Source organism: Tenrec ecaudatus, unplaced genomic scaffold (genome assembly GCF_050624435.1).
Source record: "Tenrec ecaudatus isolate mTenEca1 unplaced genomic scaffold, mTenEca1.hap1 Scaffold_256, whole genome shotgun sequence".
Classification (NCBI taxonomy): domain Eukaryota; kingdom Metazoa; phylum Chordata; class Mammalia; order Afrosoricida; family Tenrecidae; genus Tenrec; species Tenrec ecaudatus.
The window spans coordinates 242091-255793 of NW_027458738.1; positions in this window are offsets into that span (position 1 = coordinate 242091).

The window sequence follows — 13703 nt, forward strand, 5'->3', positions numbered from 1 at the left end:
CACACTTACTTATGCACACATTCATCTTCAGCGTTTATGTGGGGAAGGTGATCACACAATAATGGTTTTTGTTCTTTGGTGTCTGCTACCTGATCCCTTCAACACCTCGTGTTCACTTAGGCTTGTGTGCTTCTTCTCTGTGGGCTTTGTTGCTTCTGAGCTAGATTTCAGCCTGTTTGCCTTCAAGCCTTTAAGACCCCCAGAGTTTCATTATAATGTGCAGAGAGTGGCTATGAGCCAAACCCACTCGACTGCACCCAACAACAATAACAACAGGACTTGTGCTTCTAACAATATGCTGAAGAAGACCTTAAGAGAATCTCCCCTTCGTTTAGAGCAGCGGCTCTCGACCTGTGGGTCGTGTCTACTTAGGGGGTCAAACAGCCCTTTCATGGGGTGGCCTTAATTATAGCAGTAGCAAAATTACAGCTATGATGTAGCAACAAAAATAATTTTATGGTTGGTTGGTCATGACTACATGAGGAACTGGATGAAAGGGTCGTGAGTAAGAATGTTGAAAACCACTGTCCAAGAGGAAGACTCAATTCTTGATACAGTTGAAGGGCAACAAAATAGAGTCAGCCCCAATATAGATGGGATAGCACAGTGGCTGCAACAATAAACACAAGCCAAAGAAACACTGCAAGGATGGCACAAGACGGGACAGTGTTTCATTATATTGACATAGAGTTGCTATGTGTCAAAATCCACAAGAAAAAAAATAGGACTTGTTTTTCTAACAATGTACCTAAGTAGACCTTAAGAGAATCTCCTATTAGTTTAGCGCAGCGGTCCTCAAACTGAGGGTTGTGACCCCTTTTGGGGAACGAATGACCCTTTCATGGCAGTGGGCCGTTCATTAAAGTGGAAAAATTAGAGTTATGATGTAGCAATGAAAATAATTTCATGATTTGGCAGTCACCACTACATGAGGAATGGTATGAAAGAGTCGTGGCATTAGGAAGGTTGAGAACCACTTCCCTAGAGGAAGACAGAATTCTTGGTAGAGTAGAAGGGCAGCAAAGGAGAGGCAGCCCCTACAAGATTGATTAACCCAGTGGCTGCAACAATGAGCACAAGCAAATGAACAACTATGAGCATGGCATTGGACTGGGCAGCATTTCATTATATTGTGCATAGAGTTCTTGTGACCAGAAACCCACTCAACAGCACTCAACAAAAATAACTACAGGACTTGTGCTTCTAACAATATGGTGAAGTAGGACTTAAGAGAAAGTCCTTTAACTTTAGAGCAGCAGTTCTCAACCTGTGGGTCGCGCCCCTTGGGAGGGTAGAATGACCCTTTCACAGGGGTGGCCCAATTCATAACTGTAGTACAATTACAGTGACAAAGTACCAATGAAAATAATTTTATGGTTGCTGGTCCCCACTAAATGAGAATCGATATGAAAGGGTAGTGGCATTAGGAAGGTTAAGAACCACTTCTCTAGGGCAAGACACAAATTTGGTACAGATGGGAAGGAAGAGAGCGGCAGTCTCCAACAAGTTGGATTAGCACAGTGGCTGCAACACTGAGGCCAAGCACACAAGCACGGTGAGGGTGGCACAGGACAGGGCAGCGTTTCATTATATTGTGCATAGAGTTGCTAAGAGTCAAAACCCACTCGACGGAACTTAACGACAATAACTACAGGACGTGTACTTCTAACAATATGCTGAACTAGATCTTAAGAGAAACTCCTCTAAATTTAGAGTAGTGGTTCTTAACTTGTGGGTCGCGACCCCTATGGGGTTTCAGACGAGCCTCTCACAGGTGTTGCCCAATTCATAACAGTAGAAAAATCACAGTAATGGAGTAACAATGAAAAAAATTACTGTTGGAGGATCACCAAAACATTAAGAATTGTATAAAGGAGCCATGCCATTAAGAAGGTTCAGAAACACTGCCCAAGAGGAATACACAAAACGTGGTACTGCAGAAGGGCAGCAAGTGAGAGGCAGACCCTACAAGATGGAATAGCTCAGTGGCTGCAACAATGAGTGCCATCAACAAACCACTGTGAGGACGGCACAGGACGGGGCAGCGTTTCATTATATTGTGCATAGAGTTGCTGAGAGTCAAAACCCACTCGATGGCAACTAACAGCAACACAAAAAGGACTTGAACTTCTAACAATATGCTGATGTAGATCTTAAGAGAAATCCTCTTAGTTTAGAGCAGGGTTCTCAATCTATGAATCACGAACCCTTTTGGGGAGTGAGTGGGTTGAATGACCCTTTCACAAGGGTTGCCTGATTCATAAGATTAGCAAAATTACAGTAATGAAATATCAGCGAAAATTTTGTATGACTGGGGGTCCACCACTATATTGGGAACTGCATGAAAGGGTCGTGGAATTAGGAAGATTGAGAACCACTGTCCGAGAGGAAGACACAAATGTTGGTAGAGTAGAAGGGCAGCAAAGGAGAGGCAGCCCCTCCAAGTTGGAATAGCTCAGTGGCTGAAACAACCAGCGCAAGCAAAGAACCACTGTGAGGAATGCACAGGATGGGGGAGCGTTTCGTTATATTTTGCATAGAGTTGCTATGAGCCAAAACCCACTTGAAGGCACCTAAATACAATAACCACAGGACTTTTGCTTCTAACAATGTGCTGAAATATATCTTAAGAGACATTCTTCATAGTTTGGAGCAGAAATTCTCAACCTGTGGGTCACGACTCCATTTGGGTGATGAACTACCCTTGCACAGGGGTCGCCCAATTCATAGCAGTAGCTTCATTACAGTTATGAAGTAGCAATGAAGATAAATTTATGACTGGGATTGTACCCACTACATGAGGAGTGGTATAAAAGGCCTGTGGCATTATAGGAAGGTTGAGAGCCACTGTCCTCGAGCAAGACAGAAATCTTGGCAGAGCAGAAAGGCAGAAAATGAGAGGCAGACCCCCAGATGATAGATTAGCGCAGTGGCTGCAACAATGAGTGCAGACAAGAAACCACTGTGAGGATGGCACAGGACGGGGCAGCGTTTCATTATCTTGTGCGTAGAGTTGCTGAGAGTTGAAACCCACTGGGCAACACCTAACAACAATCACTGTAGGACTCATGCTTTTCACAATATGGTGCTGTAGATCCTAAGAGAAACTCCTCTTAGTATAGAGCAGTGGTTCTCAACCTGTGGGTCGCTAGCCCTTTGGGGGGGTCAAATGACCCTTTCACAGTGGAGGCCTGATTCATAACTGTAGCAAAATTAAAGTTACGAAGTAGCAATGAAAATAATTTTATGATTGGGGGTTCATCACTACCTGAGAAAATGAATGAAAGGGCAGTAGAGGGGCAGCAAAAGAGAGGGAGCCCCCCAAAAGTTGGATTAGCCCATGGCTGCAACAATGACAACAAGCAAAATAACCACTGTGAGGGTGGCCCGAGACGGGGTCACGTTTCATTATCTTGTGTATAGAGTTGCTATGAGCCAGCACACACTCAAAGGCACCAAACAAAAACAACAGGACTGTGCTTCTATGAATATGCTGAAGTAGACCTTAAGAGAAACTCCCCTTAGTTTAGACCAGTGGTTCTCAAACTGTGTCACAGTGCCTTTAGAAGACTAATGAACCTTTCACATGGGTGGCCTGATCCATAACAGAAGCGAAATTACAGTTATGATGTAGCAATGAAAATATTTTATGGTTGGGGTGTCACCACTACATGATGACTGGTATGAAATAGTAGTGGCATTCAGAAAGTTGAGAACCACTATTCTTGAGGAAGACACAAATCTTGGTACGGAAGGGCAGGAAAAGAGAGGTAGTCCCTAACAAGATGGATTACCACAGTGGCCGCAACAATGAGCGCAAACAGAAGAACCACTGTGAGGATCCACAGGGCAGGACAACGTTTCATTCCATTGTGCATAGAGTTGGTATGAGCCAAAACCCACTCGAAGGCAGCCAAAAACAAGAACAGGATTTGTGCTTCTAACAATATGCTGAAACATACCTTAAAAAGAAACTCCTCTTAGTGTAGAATAGCAGTTCTCAAACTGTGGGTCGTGATGCCTTTTGGGGGGTGGGGGAGAGAATGACTATATCACATGGTGGCCTGATTCATAACAGTAGCATAATTTTAGTTATAAAGTAACAAGGAAAGTAATTTTATGATTGGGGGGGGGTCACCAATACATGAGGAATGGTGTGAGAGCGTCGTGCATTAGGAAGTTTGAGAACAACTGCCCTAGAGGAAGACACAAATCTGGGTAGAGTAGAAGGTCAGCAAATGAGAGGCAGTCCCCCAAAAGATGGATTAGCACAGAGACTGCAACAATGAGCGAAAGCAAAAGAAAAGTGTGAGGGTATTAGAGGATGGAACAGTGTTTCATGATACTGTGCATAGAGTTGTTATGAGCCAACTATGAGCCAAACCCACTCGACAGCCCCTAACAACAATAAGAACAGGACTCGTGCGTGTAATAATATACTGAGCTAGACCACAGGAGAAACTGCTCTTAATTTAGAACAGCGGTTCTCAACCTGTGATTTGTGACCACTTTGGTTGGTTAACAACCCTTTCACAGGGTGACTAGATTCATAAGACTTGCAAAATTACAGTTATGGAAAAACAGTAGAAAAAAACCTTAATTCTTTGGGGACCACCACTACACATTGGGAAGTGTATGGAAAGGTCATAGAAATAGGAAAGGTGAGAAACACTGTCCTAGAGGAAGACGCAAATACAGTAGAAGGGCAGCAGAAGAGAGGAAGTCCCTACAAGACGGATTTGCACGGTGGCTGCAACAATGAGCGCAAGCAAAGAACCACTGTGAGGATGATGCAAGTCTGGGCAGGCCTGTATTATATTGTGCACAGGGTTGCTATGAGCCGAAACCCTCTCCACGGCCCGAACATCAATAACAGGAGGAATCATACATCTAACAGTATGCTCAACTAAACCTTGAGAGAAACTGCTCTTAGTTTAGAGCAGCCGTTCTCAACTTGTGAGTGGTAAATCCTTTGGGGGTGTTCAAATGACCCTCCCATAGGCGTGGGCCGATACGTAACAGTAGCAAAATTACAGTTATGAAGTAGCAACAGTATAATTTTTTTGGGTGGGGGGTCATTACTACACGAGGCTCTGTATGAAAGGGTCGTGGCATTAGGATTGTTGAAAACCACAGTCCTACAGGAAGACACAAGTCTTGATACAGTTGAAGGGCCACAATATAGAGTCAGCCCCCAAATAGATGGAATAGCATAGTGGCTGCAGCAATGAGCTCAAGCTAAGGGAACACTGTGAGGATGGCATAAGATGGGGCAGCGTTACATTATATGGAGCATAGAGTTGCTATGAGTCAGAACCCACTCGACTGCACCTGACAACAAAACAACAGGACTTGTGTTTCTTATAATGTGCTGAAGTAGACCTTAAGAGAAACTTCTATTAGTTTAGTGCAGCGGTTCTCAACTTTTGGGTCACGAGCCCTGTTGGGGGATGAATGAACCTTTCATAGTGGTCGCCCAGTCATAACAGTAGAAAAATTAGAGTTACAAAGTTGCAATGAAAATAATTTTATGATTTGGCAGTCAGCACTATATGAGGAACGGTATGAAAATGTTGTGGCATTAGGAAGGTTGAGAACCACTGCCCTAAAGGAAGACATAAATCTTGGTAGAGCAGAAGGGCAACAAAAAATAGCCAGCCCCCCCCCCCCAATATGGCTCCAACAATGAGCACTAGCAAACAACCACTGTCAGGATGGCACAGGTCTGGGAAGCATTTCATGATATTGTGCAGAGATGCGATGAGCCAAAACCCCCTCCGCGGAACTTAACAACAATAACAACAGGGCTTGTGTGTTTAACAATATGCTGAAGTAAATCTTAAGAGCAACTCTTTTTAGTTTACAGCAGGGTTCTCAACATTGGGTCGTGAACACTTTCAGGTGGGGGGTGTTTCGAAACACCCCTTCACAGTGATGGCCTGATTCATAACAGTAGCAAAAGTACAGTTATGAAATATCAATGAATATAATTTTATAATTTTATGTTTGGGGTCCACCACTACATTGGGAACTGTACGAAAGGGCCGCAGAATTAGGATGTATGAGAAACATTGTCCTAGAGGAAGACACAAATGTTGGTACAGCAGAAGGGCTGCAAAAGTCAGGCAGCCCCTACAAGATGGAATAGATGCAGCAGTGAGCGCAAGCAAAGGACCACAGTGAGATGGCACGAGATGGGGCCGAGTTTCATTATATTGTGCATACAGTTGCTATGAGCCAACACACACTCAAAGGCACCAAACAATAATAAAAAGAACTTGGGCTTCTAAGAATATTCTGAAGTAGACCTTATGAGAAACTCCTATTCGTTTAGACCATTGGTTCTCCAACTGTGTGTCGAGACGCCTTTGAGGAGACTAACGAACCTTTCACATGGGTGGCCTGATCCATAACAGAAGCAAAATTACAATGATGATGTAGCAATGCAAATATTTTATGGTTGGATGTCACCACTACATGAGGAATGGTGTGAAGTGGTTGTGGCATTTGGAAAGTTGAGAACCACTGCTCTAGAGGAAGACACATATCTCGGTACAGAAGGGCAGGAAAAGAGAGGCAGTGCCCAACAAGATGGATTAGCACAGTGGCTGCAAAAATGAGTGTGAGCAAAGGAACTACTGTATGGAAGTCACAGGACGGGAAAGCATTTCATTACATGGTGCATAGAGTTGGCATGAGCCTAAACCCATTCGAAGGCACCAAACAACAGGATTTGTGCCTCTAACAATATGCTGAAGAAGACTTTAAAAGAAACTCTTAGTGTAGAGTAACAGTTCTCTAACTGTGGGTCACGACGTCTTAGGAGGGAACAATGAGCATTTCACATGGGTGACCTGATTCATAACAATAGCAAATTTATAGTTATGGTGTAACAAGGAAAATAACTTTATGATTGGGGGGGAGGTCACTAGTACATGAGAAATGGTGTGAAAGAGTCATGACATTAGGAAGGTTGAGAACCACTGCCCTAGAGGGAGACATAGATCTAGGTACAGTAGAAGGGCAGCAAAAAGAGGCAGCCCACAGCACGGTGGAATACAACAGTGGCTGCAACAATCCGCACAAGCAAAAGAACCACTGGGAGGATGGCGCAGGAGAGGACACCTTTCCATCATATTGTGCTTAGAGTTGCTAGGCGTCGAAAGCGACACAACAGAATCTAACAATAACTATAGGATTTGTGCTTCTGACAATAGGGTGAAGTAGATATTAAGAGAAACTCCTCTTAGTTTAGACCAGCGGTTTTTATCCTGTGGTTTGCGACCACTTTTGGCGATCGAATGACCCTTTCACAGGTGTGAAATGATTCATAACTGTAGGAAAATTACAGTTACGAAGTAACAATAATGTTATGATGGGGGTCACCACTACATGAGGAACTGTGTGAAAGGGTCATGGCATTAGGAAATTTGACAACCACTGCCCTAGAGGAAGACACAAGTCTTGGTACAGTTGAAAGGCCACAAAAAAGAGGCAGCTACCCAAAAGTTGGATTAGCACAGTGGCTGCAACAATGAGCACAAGCAAAAGAACCACTGTGAGGATAGCATAGGATGGGAAAGCATTTCATTATATTGTGCATAGAGTTACTATGAGCCAAAACCCACTCGATGGTACCTAACACCAATAACAACAGAACTTGTGCATCTACCAGTATGCTGAATTCTATCTTAAGAGAATCTCCTCTTAGTTTAGAGCAGGGGATCTTCACCTGTGTGTCGCGACCCCTTTGTGGGTATGGAATGAAAATTTCACAGGGGTGTCGTGACTCATAACAGTAACAAAATTACAGTTATGAAGCTGCAATGAAATCATTTTTATGGTTGGGGGGGTCACCACTAAATGAGAATCGATATGAAAATATCATGGCATAAGGAAAGTTGAGAACCACTGCTCTAGAGGAAGTCCCAAATCTTGGTATGAAAGGGCAGGAAAAGGGAGGCGGTCCCCAACAAGATGCATTAGCACAGTGGCTGCAACAATGAGCGCAAGCATAGAACCACTGTGAGGATGTCACAAGACAGGGCGGCGTTTCATTATATTGTGCGTAGAGTTGCTATGAGACATACCCACTCGACGGCACCCAACAACAACAACAAATGGACTTGAGCTTCTAACAGTATGGTGAAATAGACCTTATGAGAAACTCCTCTAAATTTAGAGCAGCGGTTCTCACCATGTGGGTCGTGACCCCTTTGGGGCTTAGACGAACCCTTTACAGGGTGGCACTATCCATAACTTGTAACAAAATGAGAGTTACGAAGTAGCAAAGAATATAATTTTATGATTGGGGGTCTACCACTACAAAGGAAACTGTATGATATTTATATTTGCATGTACATGTCTTTGTCTAGACCTCTATAAATGCACTTTGACTCCTAGCTCTTTCCTCCATCTCCCTTGACTTTCCTCCTCTCCCACTACTATGCTCCGTCCCCACCTGGGTTACAGCTATACCTCTTCTTTACGTAACCTTACCCTTGATCATTCCCTACCAGGCCTGCCACTTCCCCTCACTACCATTTTGAGTCCCATGTTGTTCCCTTGTCCCTGTGTTTGTTGACACCACTTCCTTACCCCCCCGCACCTCCCCCTATCCCAAGTGCCCCCGGAACTGTCGGTCCTGTTGTTTTTCTTCCAGATAGTTCATCCAGCCTGTCTTATTTAGAGAGACCTGTGGAGCCACTAACATGCACAAAAACAAGACAGAGGAAAACAAAGCAACAGTATACAACCAGACAACAAAACAACAAAAACAAACCACTGACAAAGAACAAAACAAAACACATCAAGAAAGAAGAGCTTGTAGTTAGTTCAAGGATCATTTGTTGGACCTTAGGAGTGTTTTCCAATCCAGTCTGTTGAGGCACCACAACCTGGTCCCAAAGTCCACTTTCAACATTCCCTGGGGACCTTGCCACTCCATTCCCTTGATGTTCCACTGCACTCCACCACACTTTGCCTCGGTGTGGTGGAATCAGGTTAGGTGCAATTCGCACACTGTGTCTCCAGTGCTGTCCCCTGTATCACCCTTGGTCACTGAGGGGCATCATGTCTCATAGTGGGGCCAGCCATGTTGTTCTTTTTGTGGACTGGCTGCTCTGATACTGGAACTCTTTAGGGGAGTAGAAAGCCTCATCTTTCTCCCTTGGAGTGGCTGGGGATTTCAAATTTGCCATTTCAGACATTGCGTTCAGCAGCCCAACACATAAACCCTATACCCCACCATAGCTACAGAAAACAATAAAGAAACAAAATCCAACAACACTTATTGCCATTGGGTGCATAACTATCCAATCGAGAGAAAATACTCCGGCTTCCTGGGTTTCCAAGGCTGTAACTCTTTGTAAAAATAAAAGTGTGTAATGTTTTCAGTGAAAGTTTACATAACAGATTAGATTTTCATTTAACAAATTCTCTACTTGTTTAGTGACATTAGTTACTTTTTTCAATAAAAAGGAATGCAGAAAATTAAAAAAAGAACAAATGAAAAATGTGTTAAGAGTAAAGACAAATGATAAGATGTTAATTTTTAACCTAATCATATCTGCAACAATACACTTTCTGATGTACTGACGGTGAGCAGGGTTTAATCCCATCCTTGGTGAATGGTCCCAGGGGATTTAATGGAGGCTTATTCTCTGTGGAATCTCTGCCAATGCATTTTGAGTTTTTATACTCATCTAAGGCTATAACTCTTTATGGGAGAGGAAAGCCTCATCTTTCTCCAAAGGAGCGACTGGTGAATTCCAACTGCTGACCTTGCAGTTAATAGCCCAACACATAACCCATTATGCCACCAGAAGAGAGATTTGTCTCTGGGTGCCTTCCAATGCAAGCACTACAATTATGCAAGGAGGATATTTTTTTCTGTACTGGAGCCAGGTCAAGTCAGAACCAGTGTGTCCATGGTTTGCAGCGAAGTTAGAGGAAGAAGAGGGTAGACTGTCTATAACTTCTCATAGCCCAGGGAAATGCTAGGCCTGGAAGGGGGCATGCTGGCTCAACCATATTCAGAAAATCTGCACACTAACCTCCCCGGCTCAAATAATGACCAGCACCATGTCTCTGAATTCACCTAAAAGCAAAATAGTGAAAGCACCATTTCCATTTCATAATAATTTTACTAAAAGTAAAGTTCAATTCAGTGATGTGAAGAAGCTGGGAAAATTATCTTTTCATTTCTTTCTTTTTCTTTCCCTCCCTTTCCCCTTCTCCACAGAACTGAGAGGCAGAAGGAATAAAGGCATCATGGCACCAGCTGGAGGACACCGTGGGGTCAGGGTCACCATTTAACTTATGCTTCTCCAGTTTGGAGGGGCAACTGGATGTCCTCATTTGTGAATTTGCTTATTAATCTTTTTGAGTTAACAAGGTCATGGTAAAAAAGGATTGTTGGTGTTTTTGTTAGGAACCTTCTAGTCCAGTCCAACTCATACTGACTCAATGCATCAGTGCAGAGCTCTCTAGACCAATGGTTCTCAACCTGTGGGACCCTTGCACAGGGTGACTGTAACAAAATTACAGTTATGAAGCAGCAATGAGAATATTGTTATGGTTGTGGAGGTCACCACAACATGAGGAACTGTATGAAAGGGTTGTGGCATTAGGAAGTTTGAGAACCACTGCTCTAGGCTTCTCTATGCTGTAATCTTTACAAGAATGAGTTGCCTGGTTTTTCTTCCAAGAACAGAGCCACTGGTGGGTTCAAACCTTCAACCTTTTGGATAGCAGCTGAGCACTTAACCATTGTGCCTCCAGGGCTCTTTGATAAACTCTATTAGAGGGTCTTAACCATTGCAACCCCATGGATCCTTTTGGCATTTAGGAAAGGCTATGGAACACCTGCCCACTCCCCAGAATAATATTTCCAAATACCTCCAATGAAATACAGAATCACAAAGGCACAAATTGTATTGAAATGCAGTGATAAAAATAAAAGACATTGGATTTGTGGCAAATATACATGTTAATAAATCCATTAAATATGATCTGATGGTGGGTCTAATAAACCAAACCCACACCATTGAGTTGATCCTGACTCACTGTGACCCTATATAAAATTCCTCAGGCTAAATCTTGACAGGAGCAGATCGTCTCACCTTCCTCTCAGAGAACAACTGGTGCCTTTGAACTGCCAACCTTGAGGTTACCTGCCGAATGGCTCACCCACAGCGTCACTGTGAGTTCTAGATAGTGATGAGCATGAACTGTACTCAACGATGGCTGCAACGACTAGCATGGGGTGTGAAAGCATGTAGAATTTCTCTCGGTGGTAATCGCATGGCTATTCAGAACACAGCTGTGGACATGCTAAACTGCCCTGCGAGCTTAGGGAAACTAACTCAACCAGGATTGACCTCATCCAATTTGACATTGCTCCCCAGCCTGCTGGGGCTCAGTGGCTCAGTGTTAGGGTCCCTTGTCTAGATACCAGGGCTGGCATGGAGAAAGTCATTCCTCTGCAGCCTTCTAGTGTGTGGGGGAAGATATTAGTGTTAAGCATTGGCAGGAAATTGCTGGATTTTCCTGGCAGCCACATTCTTAATAACCATTTACTGGATACATATTATATTCTGAGGGTAAATTGGTGGTTCAGTTGTAGAATTCTCCTTTTCCATGTGGGAGATCTGGGTTTGAGTCCAAGACAATGAAACTCATGTGCATCCAACACTCATTTGTCAGGGGGATGCTTGGTTATTGCTGAGGTACTGAACTGATTCTGTGTTGCTATCATACTGAAATGGGGAAGCTTGGTTGGGTGCGGCTATGAGACTGAACCTGTTTCTGTGATGTGTCCAGACTAAGATGAGCGATGAAGAAGAGCCTGGCATTCTACTTCTGAAAAACAGTTAACGAAAACCCCTGTGAATCACAATCTGATGCACATCCAAAGAGATGGTGCAGGACCAGGGAGAATATTGCCCATGGAGTCACTGGGAGCTGGTTGGCACAGTGAGTTGGACTGGAGGCTGACTCAACAGCAGCTAACAACCATTGTGTTCCAGGCACTCGATTTGCTTTAAAAATCTAGCTCAGCCTTCTGGTACAGGGAAGTGATTAATCATTCCTACTTTATAGCACACCGTGAACCCTGATCAATGTCAGGCCCTGCTTGTGTTTTGTCCCTCCTTTTCCACATTCACATCACTTCCATTCCCCTCTTCAGACTAATACCCCCTGCTGGGTGCTTGGTGTGTGTGTGTCCTTATAGGCATACAGCCATGTGCACTAGACCATGCTGCTTGGTGAACGGGCTTTCAGCTTCCATGAATGGTACTGCAATATAAATCTCATTCAGTTTCTGACCTTTTCAACTCCTTGCAATGTCATTAATAGTTATTGCCATGCTGCATATCAATTGTATGTGCTGCTGCGTGCCACTTGGTCATGAGCAATCATCATCTTTCTTTTGTTTCCTTCTTCAGTTGTCTGTTGATTGGCATCCAATTCGGCTCCAACTCTTCTCTACTGCAGGTATCAGTGTGGTGACCATTCTTGTAAAAATGCCTCAAGGGCCCTGTGAATTGGATAAAAAGCTTGGCCTATATACCCAGGAATTATGCGTTGGGCTGCTAACCCCAAGGTGAGCAGTTCCAACCCACCAGCTATTCCATGGAGCAAAGAGAGGCTGTCTGCTGTCGTAAGAATTTAGTTTTGTAAACCTAAAGCAGCAAATCTACTGTGGCTTGTATGGTTGCTAATGAGGAAGAATCAACTGGGGTTTTGTTTGTTTTTCTACATCCAGGAGAGAGCTTTGATGGGGGAGATATTAAGTGCTTGGCTGCTAACCCAAAGGTCAGTAGTTTGAAGCCGTCTTCCACACACTGTGGGATAAAGGCACGGCTGTCTTCTTCCCAATAGAAGCCTTGAAAACATCATGGGACCATTCAGCTTTGTTTGATATGGTCACGAGGAATGAAAGTCAACTCAGTGACTGAGCTTCTTTGGTTGTACACCCAGGAGGGGCTCACTAGGTCCTAGGGTCCATTCAATGGACTTTCACTAAGCTCTACCAGAATGCTGTGCAGCAAACCTGCATCATTAGCAGTGTTTCTCTGCTTTCCCCGGATCTCAAATGACACTTGGTATGTTTGTCTTTCTAACTGTTGCCCATTTGATGGTGTTAAAAGGCCAAGCACAATAAACTCATCTATCCCAGGCACTTTATGGTTCTGTAGCAGACTCTTAGGGTTGCCATGCCACATTCCTTTGACCCATCTCTGACACCATTCTCACTGCATTCCAGTCAATACCGACTCATAGCGATCCTGTGGTTGGGCGCCCAGCCCTAAGGCCTAGGGAGATCCAGGCCTGGGGCACTCCAGCCTATAGGCTTAGGGAGCGCCAGGCCTGGGGCGCCCCAGCCCTTAGGCTTAGGGAGCCCCAGCCTGGGACGCCCAAGCCCTAAGGCTTAGGGAGCCCCAGGCCTGGGGGCACCCAGCCCTTTGGCTTAGGGAGCCCCAGGCCTGGGGCGACCCAGCCCTTAGGCTTTGGAAGCCCAAGGCCTGGGGCGCCCCAGCCCTTAGGCTTTGGGAGCCCCAGGCCTGGGGAGCCCAGCTCTTCGGCTTAGAGAGCCCCAGGCCTGGGAGGTCCCAGCCCTTAGGATTAGGGAGTCCCAGGCCTGGGGGCACCCAGCCATTCGGCTTAGGGAGCCCCAGGCCTGCGGCGCCCCAGCCGTT